This window comes from Bos grunniens, chromosome 29, assembly GCF_055505025.1.
Source record: "Bos grunniens cultivar Pamir isolate PY7600 chromosome 29, Bosgru_T2T1.0, whole genome shotgun sequence".
Lineage (NCBI taxonomy): Eukaryota > Metazoa > Chordata > Mammalia > Artiodactyla > Bovidae > Bos > Bos grunniens.
This window is the reverse complement of record NC_141193.1, coordinates 16,564,128-16,573,572: the sequence shown is the minus strand read 5'-3', so window position 1 is coordinate 16,573,572 and position 9,445 is coordinate 16,564,128.

Genomic DNA, 9,445 nt, shown 5'->3' with positions numbered 1-9,445 from the left:
CCACAACCTGCATTTACTTCCTAGGATGTCAGAATCCTAGTTTTCCTCCTGACTGGCAGGCCTTTCTCCTTCACCTTTCCTGGTTCCTCATCACCGCAGTCTCTTATTTTTAGAGTGTCCCAGGGCTTAGTTCTCAGTCTAAATGTTTTCATCTAATCTCCTGACTTTTGTTGCTGTTCACTAAGTCATGCCCTACTCTTTGAGACCCCATGGGCTGCAGCATGCCAGGCTTCCCTGTCCTTCACTATCTCCCAAAGTTTGCTCAAACTCATGTCCACTGAGTCAATGACGCCATCCAACCATCTTGTGACTTTAAATACTTAATATCCTGATTTTAAATACTTTCTATTTGCCAATGTCTCTCAATTTTTTATCTCCAGCCAGACCTCTCTTACCAACTTTGAATGTCAGTTTGTAATTTCAGGTCTCTTCTTGGATTTCTCATCCATGGCTCAAGCTTTCCAGATTTGTAGTCAGGCCCTGTCAGGTGGCTGCTCTCTTGCTCTCTGTACACCTGTGTCTGCTTCACCTCCACCCTGCCCTCTGATTTACCTTCCTATTGCCCCAGGCCCCAGCTGCTGGAGTGTTCTTAACAAAGGGGCTATGCAGGGCATGTGCCTCTGCCGGTTTCCCTGGTAACTAATGAGCCCCACCTGATGTCAGTTCCCCTCTAACTGATAATCTCCCCCCACCACCCCCAAGGAGGACTACTGGCCTGCCTCCCAGTGCACTGGCTGGGTGTTACTCCAAGACCTTGTTTGTGATGTGCAAGCTCCCCATCCATTAAACCATCCATGTCTATGTTGCTGACACTGGGCTGTTTCTTCTGTCTTGAATCTGGACTGCCTGCGGGGTGCAGCCCAGCACCATGTCTGGATTTAGATGCTTCATCTTCTCCACATTCTTCTGTTTAACCCTGGACTTTCCTTTTTCCATTGAGAGAACAAGCCTCTTTCTGATTGCATAGGCCACAAACATAAGAATCTGTGATGAGGGCTTCCTTTCTTTCACACATCAAGTCCAGTTCAGAAGAACACCCAGGAGTCGGTCACTGCTCATTTCTCCTCTTATCCACTGCCTTGAACCTTGTCGGAGGATTTCTCTCTTCTGGAGGGTTCATTCTCCAGTGTTGGTGTTCCCCAACGTTTGGTTGCTCCCCACAGCCCTGCAAAGCCCTATACTTAGCCACACCTTAGACAGAAGATACAGCCAGGAGTCGATGACAGCAATGGTTTAATAAATAGATGGGCAATCTTACATGTCTAGAGCAAAAGGGTTCTGGAGTGACACTCTACTATGGATGGTGAGCAGAAAACAGCAGCAGTCTTTGCTCCCGGGAAAATGATGGGAGCAAGAGGACAAGTACCAGTTATAGGAGGAATTGACATCATTATATCCCGCAGCTCTACTGGGCTTCCCAGGTGGTAATAGTGGTAAATAACCCACTTACCAATGCAGGAAACAAAAGAGACACGGATTCGATCCTTGGGTCAGGAAGATCTCCTGGAGGAGGAAATGGCAACCCACTGCTGTATTCTTGCCTGGAGAATCTCATGAACAGAGTAGCCTGACAGGCTATAGTCCATGGGGTCGCAAAGGGTCAAACACAACTGAAGTGACTTAGCATCATGCATGACATCTGATTGGCCCATTGGTTAACAGGGAAACCAGAAGAGCCTGGCCCTCCTAGCCCCTTGGGCTAAGGAAGGAAGGTGCTTGTTAAGCTGTCTGAGGAGAGTCATCCTGATCTAGAGATTGGGACAATCACCAGCTGGGGGTGGAGGGGAGGATGTAGGTATTCACTACTAGGCTCTGCTCCTAAGGATGAAGGTCAGTCTGTGAGGGGGGTTGTAGGTGAAGCAGAAATTGGTTGTAGGTGGGATAGATAGACAGCAAGCAAACAGTCATCTAAAGTGGCCTGAACATCCACCCAGATAGTGCAAGGTGAACCATTTCACCTCTTTCACATCTTTCCTCAAACATCACTTCTTTAAGGCCCATCTTGATCAGTTCAGTTCAGTTCAGTCAGTTCAGTTGACTGACTCTTTGCGACCCCATGAACTGCAGCACGCCAGGCCTCCCTGTCCATCACCAACTCCTGGAGTTTACTCAAACGCATGTCCTTTGAGTCGGTGATGTCATCCAACCATCTGGTCCTCTGTCATTCCTTTCTCCTCTTGCCCTCAATCTTTCTCAGCATCAGGGTCTTTTCAAATGAGTCAGTTCTTCACATCGGGTGGCCAAAGTATTGGAGTTTCAGCTTCAACATCAGTCCTTCCAATGAATATTCAAGACTGATTTCCTTTAGGATTGACTGGTTGAATCTCCTTGCTGTCCAAGGGACTCTCAAGAGTCTTCTCCAATGCCACAGCTCAAAAGAATCAATTCTTCAGCACTCAGCTTTCTTTATAGTCCAACTATCACATCCATACATGACTATTGCAAAAACCATAGCTTTGACTAGATGCACTTTTATTGGCAAAGTAATAGCTCTGCTTTTTAATATGCTGTCTAGGTTGGTCATAGCTTTTCTTCCAAGAAGAAAGTGTCTTTTAATTTCATGGCTTTAGTCACAATCTGCAGTGATTTTGGAGCCCCCCAAAATAAAGTCTGCCACTGTTTCCACTGTTTCCCCATCTATTTGCCATGATGTGATGGGACCCGATGCCATGATCTTAGTTTTCTGAATGTTGAGTTTTAAGCCAACTTTTTCACTCTCTTCTTTCACTTTCATCAAGAGGCTCTTTAGTTCTTCTTCACTTTCTGCCATAAGTATGGTGTCATCTGCATATATGAGGCTATTGATATTTCTCCTAGCAATCTTGATTCCAGCTTGTATTTCATCCAGTCCAGCATTTTTCATGATGTACTCTGCATATAAATTAAATAAGCAGGGTGACAATATACAGCCTTGATGTACTCCTTTCCCGATTTGGAACCAGTCTCTTGTTTCATGTCTAGTTCTAACTGTTCTTCTAACTGTTACGACCTGCATACAGATTTCTCAGGAGGCAGGTCAGAAGGTCTGGTATTCCCATCTCTTGAATCCTACTTAAAATTATAGCCAGTACCCTCTGAGCCTGAGCTTCCCTGCTGTCTCAGTGGTAAAGAACCTGCCTGCCAACACAAAAGACACAGGTTCTATCCCTAGGCCAGGAAGATCCTCTGGAGTAGGAAGCCAACCCACTCAAATATTCTCGCCTGGGAAATCTCATGGACATAGGAGACTGGTGAGTTATAATCCGTGGTGTTGCAAAAGAGTCTGACGTGACTTAGCGGCTAAACAACAATAACCCTCTGAGCCTATGCTCTGTAATCCTGCTTTGCGTGAGTGCGTGCCAAGTTGCTTTAGTTGTGCCCTCCTCCAGAGGAGCTTCCTGACTCAGGAATCAACACTCCCGTCTGTTCTCTCAGGTCTCATGCATGAGCAGGCAGGTTCTTTACTGCTAACACCACTTGGGAAGTCCAACATTGCTTTATATTTTTCTTATAGCACTTATAATTGCTTAACACTATACATGTAAGATCAGAGAAGGCAATGGCACCCCATTCCAGTACTCTTGCCTGGAAAATCCAATGGATGGAGGAGCCTGGAAGGCTGCAGTCCATGGGGTCGCTGAGGGTCGGACATGACTGAGCGACTTCACTTTTCACTTTCAGGCATTGGAGAAGGACATGGCAACCCACTGCAGTGTTCTTGCCTGGAGAATCCCAGGGACAGGGGAGCTTGGTGGGCAGCCGTCTATGGGATCGCACAGAATCGGACACAACTGAAGTGACTCAGCAGCAGCAACATACATATAAGATTTACATATATTTTTGTCTCTTGTTAGAATGGGGCCTACATGAGGAAAATGATGTTTTTATGTTTTATATATTGTGTACTGCAAGGTCCGTCATGTAGCAAGTCCTCAGTGAACACTTGGGGTACAAGTTAGTGTTAAGCCTTTTACTGGAAATACCAAAACAAAAATACCAAACAAAAATAAGACAAGGAAGAGAAAGAAAAGACGTTTTAGAATTGGAAAGGAAGAGTGGCTATACTTTTTGGTTTATTTGAGATGTAATAATTGCATGAATAGAAATCTAAAATAACTTATAGACATAAAAAGTACAGCAGAGTTGTAGGATATAATCTGAGTGTTTTATTCCTTCTTTGTGAAGAATGATGGGAGAGAAAGTGTAACAGGGAAAAAAAATCCTTATTTTTGCAATAACAATAAAACCTATAAAAGGTCCTTTGAAGCACTCTGGTCAAAGATGTGCTGAACTCTTATGAAAAGAAATACAAACCTCATGAAGAGCATCAAAGAAGACCTCAATAGATGGAGAGGCACTCATTATTCTGATACAAAAGTTCAATATTATAAATATAAAATTATTCCAATTTGATCTTTAAATGCAACAAAATTCTAATCATAATCTCAAAGGACTTTTTGTGAAATTTAAAACATCATGTCTAAAATAAAATAATGAATGAATACGAGTAGCCAAGATGGTTCTATAAAGTAAGAACAAAGAGGCGAGACAGGTATTACCATTTGTCAACATTCATTTTAAAGATACAATAATTAAATGAATGTGGGTTTAAGAATAGACCAAAGAGGGGGAAAAAATCAGAGTGGGATAGAAAACCCAGAACCAGAGCCAAGCATTTAAAAAGTCTGATAGTTTAATTCAGACACTTTTAAAAATCAACGTGGAGAGCAGAAAGGGTTAAAATGCATAATTCCTTAAAGGAAATTTCCTTTTCCTATTAATAATGTATGATCTCTTCCTCATTGCCCAAAAACTCAGTTCCACATGGATTTAATGCAAAACTACAGAATTATTTAAAAGACATATATGTAAATATATGAATTTGAATGAGGAAGTAATTTTTTAAACAAAGGGTGAACCAAAAAAGCCCACATGATAAATGAAAAGATGGATTACATTAATTTACACCACAATGGACTTTTCTGTACGGCTAAGATACTAGGACAAAGTAAAACACAAAATCCAACTGGATGAAATTATTGTAACATTTATAAAAAAAAAAATGAGTAAAGATGCATTGAAAGAACTTTAAAAAAAAACAGTAAGAAAATGACAAACACAATAGAAAAATGTGCAAACAATTCAAGCAGGAAATTCATGGAAAAGAGTCTGCATGACCAAGAAACATAAAGAAATGCTATATTTTATCAGTAATCAAGAAAATGCAAATAAAACAAGATATTGTTTTCATCTATCTTATTAAAATATATTAGCACATATTATACTTAAATCTTTTGTACACAGTTCCCTTTATTTAATTTTCTGATGTTTCAAAATGTTTGCTTTACTCCTTAACCTCACTCTTGGCTGAAAAAAAAATTTAAGTATTTGTTTCAGGTGAGGAAATTGAAGCTCATGCATTGCTAATACAAATTTAAATTATCATTGCTATTTTAGAGAGCTGGAAGTTTTATGTAAAATGAGAAGATGCACATTAAACAGTTATTAAATAATAACTGATTCTAGCTAATACCCTCATATGTACACAAGGAAATAAGTACAGATGTACAGTTTATAAGGTGGGAAGCAGCCACAAATGTCTATCAGCAGGCGATGGAAAAATTAATTCAGGTTTACATACATGAAGGGATTCTATATATAATAATTATTATTTTTTTTAATTTTAATTGGAGGCTAATTACTTTACAATATTGTATTGATTTTGCCATACATCAACATGAATCTGCCACAGGTGTATATATAATTTAAAATATGTTTAGCCTCATTGACTAAAGAAAACTTTCTTATCTAAATAAAATACATGCTCACATATGTAGAGTACAAGTGGAAATGCTTGGACAAACTCATACCAAATTGATGAAAATAACTGCCAAAAGGAAGTAAAAAGGAGAATGGGTTTGTAATCCTCTCATTATTATAAATGACTGAAACAAACACAGTGTTAAAATATAGGGGTTTGATGCATTAGTCTCTGTATGTGTATTTAGTTTTTGTATTTGTTTTTTTCCCCCCAGAAATAAGCCAAACCTAAAATGGAAGTGATTAGAAACAAATCCTGCCATTTCTAAGTTGATGGACTCTAGTTATCTTGAGTTGGGTAACACACCATTGAAAAGCAGAGTGTTTTCAACCAACCACTTGTATAATAAGTAAGGATTCTGTAGATCAACTGATGGTTCTTTGGCTATAGGCTTAGTTTTTGTTAATCTCTGTGGACTCTGATGAAACTGAGTTCAGAGGTGAGCTGGCCAGGGGCTTGGCGATACAGGACGGACTGCTGGCATCTGCCAAGCCCAGAATCAATGGGGAGGATCGCTCAGATTCGTGTATGGCAAGATGAGGTGGATGCAGGGAGGGGCAGAATCCTGTTATTTTTGAAGCTTCTCCCACGCACCCTAAAAATAGTGTGCAATGATGTAAGAAGAAAATCATTAAAGGCCTCCAAAAATACATGCCTCCAAACATATAAGTACATATTTTAAACAAAAAGACAGTCATATATAATTACTTTGGATCTAGGGAAGTGTGCAGAACAAGGCGATTGATAAAGAGTGAAAAGAATCACTAAGATCATTTTTAGGAGGGTCGCACGATGCTTCTAACATGGGGTTGCTGAGGACAAGATAGGAGAAAGACAGATGGTTTCATGTCTTTCTCTCTTCTGTTTTCACCTCTGCTATCACCAGCAGGCTGGACTTTTCAGACAGCAGATATTTCTTGGGAATGGATACCTAGATCATGCTTCCCATGTTTAATACGATAAACAGAGGGAAACACATCTACTTGTAGTTAGCAAGGTACACAGTAACATAATATGGGAGGGGAGATGAATAAAAAGCGAAAGTTCAGGGTAAGCCCCAAGGATACTGTTGCCACATCCCGCCACCCCCGCCCTCTCAGGAGGAAAACCAGAGCTGATTATATATATTCCTCAGCTCCCAGCTTTCCAACATACTCTGAAAAGAATTTCTCCTATTCTTAAAAATCTGCAGTGATAGAGAATTCATATCCTGCTTTGAAGACATTCTCTGCATCTCACGGCCCTTACAATCAGGACTTTTTTTTCCCTTGGGTCTACCCTATATTTATGTTGCAGCAAGTTGCTAATTTCCTGTGAGGCTATGCCCTCCCCGTGTGCCGACGGTGACCATAAGCCTCCCATAATATTCTTTCATATATCAGATAGAATAGACTGAACCCTTTTGCATTTCTGTACATCTCTCTTGAAAGACTGAGATTCAGGCCAGACATAATACCAGGGTCTGACCAATCGCAGTGAAAGGATGAAAGTATTCCCAGGTTTTGTAGGCAGTTCACATACTTATTAGCACAGATGGCTTTAACCTAGGGATTTTTTTTTTAAGCGATACCGTAGGACAACCTCACTGGTAACCCACAGTCTCTCCAATGTCAGGCATTCTTACTGTGATCCAGGGTCAGTGCAAAGAAACAGAAAAATCCTCTACTTGGAACCAGTTCAAGTTCAGTCAAGAGTCAGTTAAGTTCAAACATACCAGTTTAAGTCCAGGCTCTGTCACTTACTGGTTGTATGACCTTGGCCAAGTGGCTTCAAGTCTCTGCCTTACTTTCTTGCAAGGATGATAAGACCTCCCTCTCACTCTCTCACGCTTGATGGAGAGGATTTAATAAAATCATGTTCCTGAAAACCACCTAGCAGACTGTTAAGTAATAAAGCCATGTAAAGTATTAGTTGTATTCCCAAACTCCTTGACACAACTTGCCTAATCACGCTTCTCCAGGGCAAGTTTGAAAAACTGTCAAAGTCACAAAAATGTCATCTCTGTGGAGCATGGGCTGTGGATGAGCTGGGTTTCCAAAAGCTTGTCTCTAAGGCTACTATTCAAAACTTGGAATACACTTTTCATTCTATTTTTCTCTCTGTAAGTAATTGTATGAACAGGAAATGCTCAGGGATCTCACAAGGTTTACCGTTTCTTTCAGCGAACACAGAGTCCCTACTATGTGTTCATTAAAGGAAATAGAAAGATGGAGAGGATGTTTGCATCTCAGAAATCTTCAGTTGAAAGAGAGAGCCTAAGAAGTGTATTATCATGAACAAAGTGCAAAATACTGTCACCAACACATGCCCAGGTGCCAAACCACTCAACTCTCCTTTATTGTAAAAACAGGAGAAAGATGGACCTCCTTCCAGTCATCAGAGACAGCCCTCCAAAGCTTCCTCCTAGTCTGCTCCCTCAGCCCTCCTCACTCTCCACTCCCCTCCATCCTGCCCAGTAGAAATCATGTCTCCTCTTTGACACGAATGAGGCTGTTTTAGTTCCACACCACTCTTACCCCGATACACCCTTCCCGGTACCATCTAACTCCATCATGCATAATTCAAAGCAAAGCTGAGGCTCCACTTTTTAAAATTACATTTTTCTTCCCTTGTTCTCTGCAGCCCCTTGGGTTCCCACTGGCCCAAATATAATGCAAATATAACAGCAAGATTTGGGATGAATTGTCCTCACAGAAAGGGAAGACAGAGTAGAGAAATGATAGTAAAAAGCAAATGCTCAAATTTGAATGAAAAAGGGGAAATGATTGGGAGGTCAGTGATGAGGTGAATAGAGCACATGGGGATAGATATGACTTATTCACCTGAATCCCAATTCAGTTCAGTTCAGTTGCTCAGTCATGTCCAGCTCTTTGTGACCCCATGAACAGCAGCACGCCAGGCAGACCTCCCTGTCCATCAACTACTGGAGCTTGCTCAAACTAATGTTCAAGTCAGTGATGCCATCCAACCATCTCATCCTCTGTCATCCCCTTTTCTTCGCACCTTCAATCTTTCCCAGCATCAGGGCTTTTTCAAATGAGTCAGTTATTTGCATCAGGTGGCCAAAGTATTGGAGTTTTGGCTTCAGCTTCAGTCATTCCAATGAATTTCAGGACTGATTTCCTTTAGGATTGATTGGTTGGATCTCATTGCAGTCCAAGGGACTCTCAAGAGTCTACTCCAACATCACAACTCAAAAGCATCACTTCTTCAGCACTCAGCTTTCTTTATAGTCCAACTCTCACATCCATACATGACTACTGGACAAAACCTTAGCTTTGACTAGATGGACCTTTGTTGGCAAGGTAATATCTCTGCTTTTTAATATACTGTCTAGGTTGGTCATAACTTTTCTTCCAAGTCTTTTAATTTCATGGTTGCAGTCACCATCTACAGTGATTTTGGAGCCCAAGAAAGGGAAGTCTATCAGTATCTATTGTTTCCCCGTCTATTTGCCATGATGTGATGGGACTGTATGCCATGATAATAGTTATTTGAATGCTGAGTTTTAAGCCAGCTTTTTCACTCTCTTCTTTCACTTTCATCAAGAGGTTTTTTAATTCTTCCCTTTCTGCCATAAGGGTGGTGTCATCTGCGTATCTGAGGTTATTGATATTTTTCCTGGCAGTCTTAATTCCAGCTTGT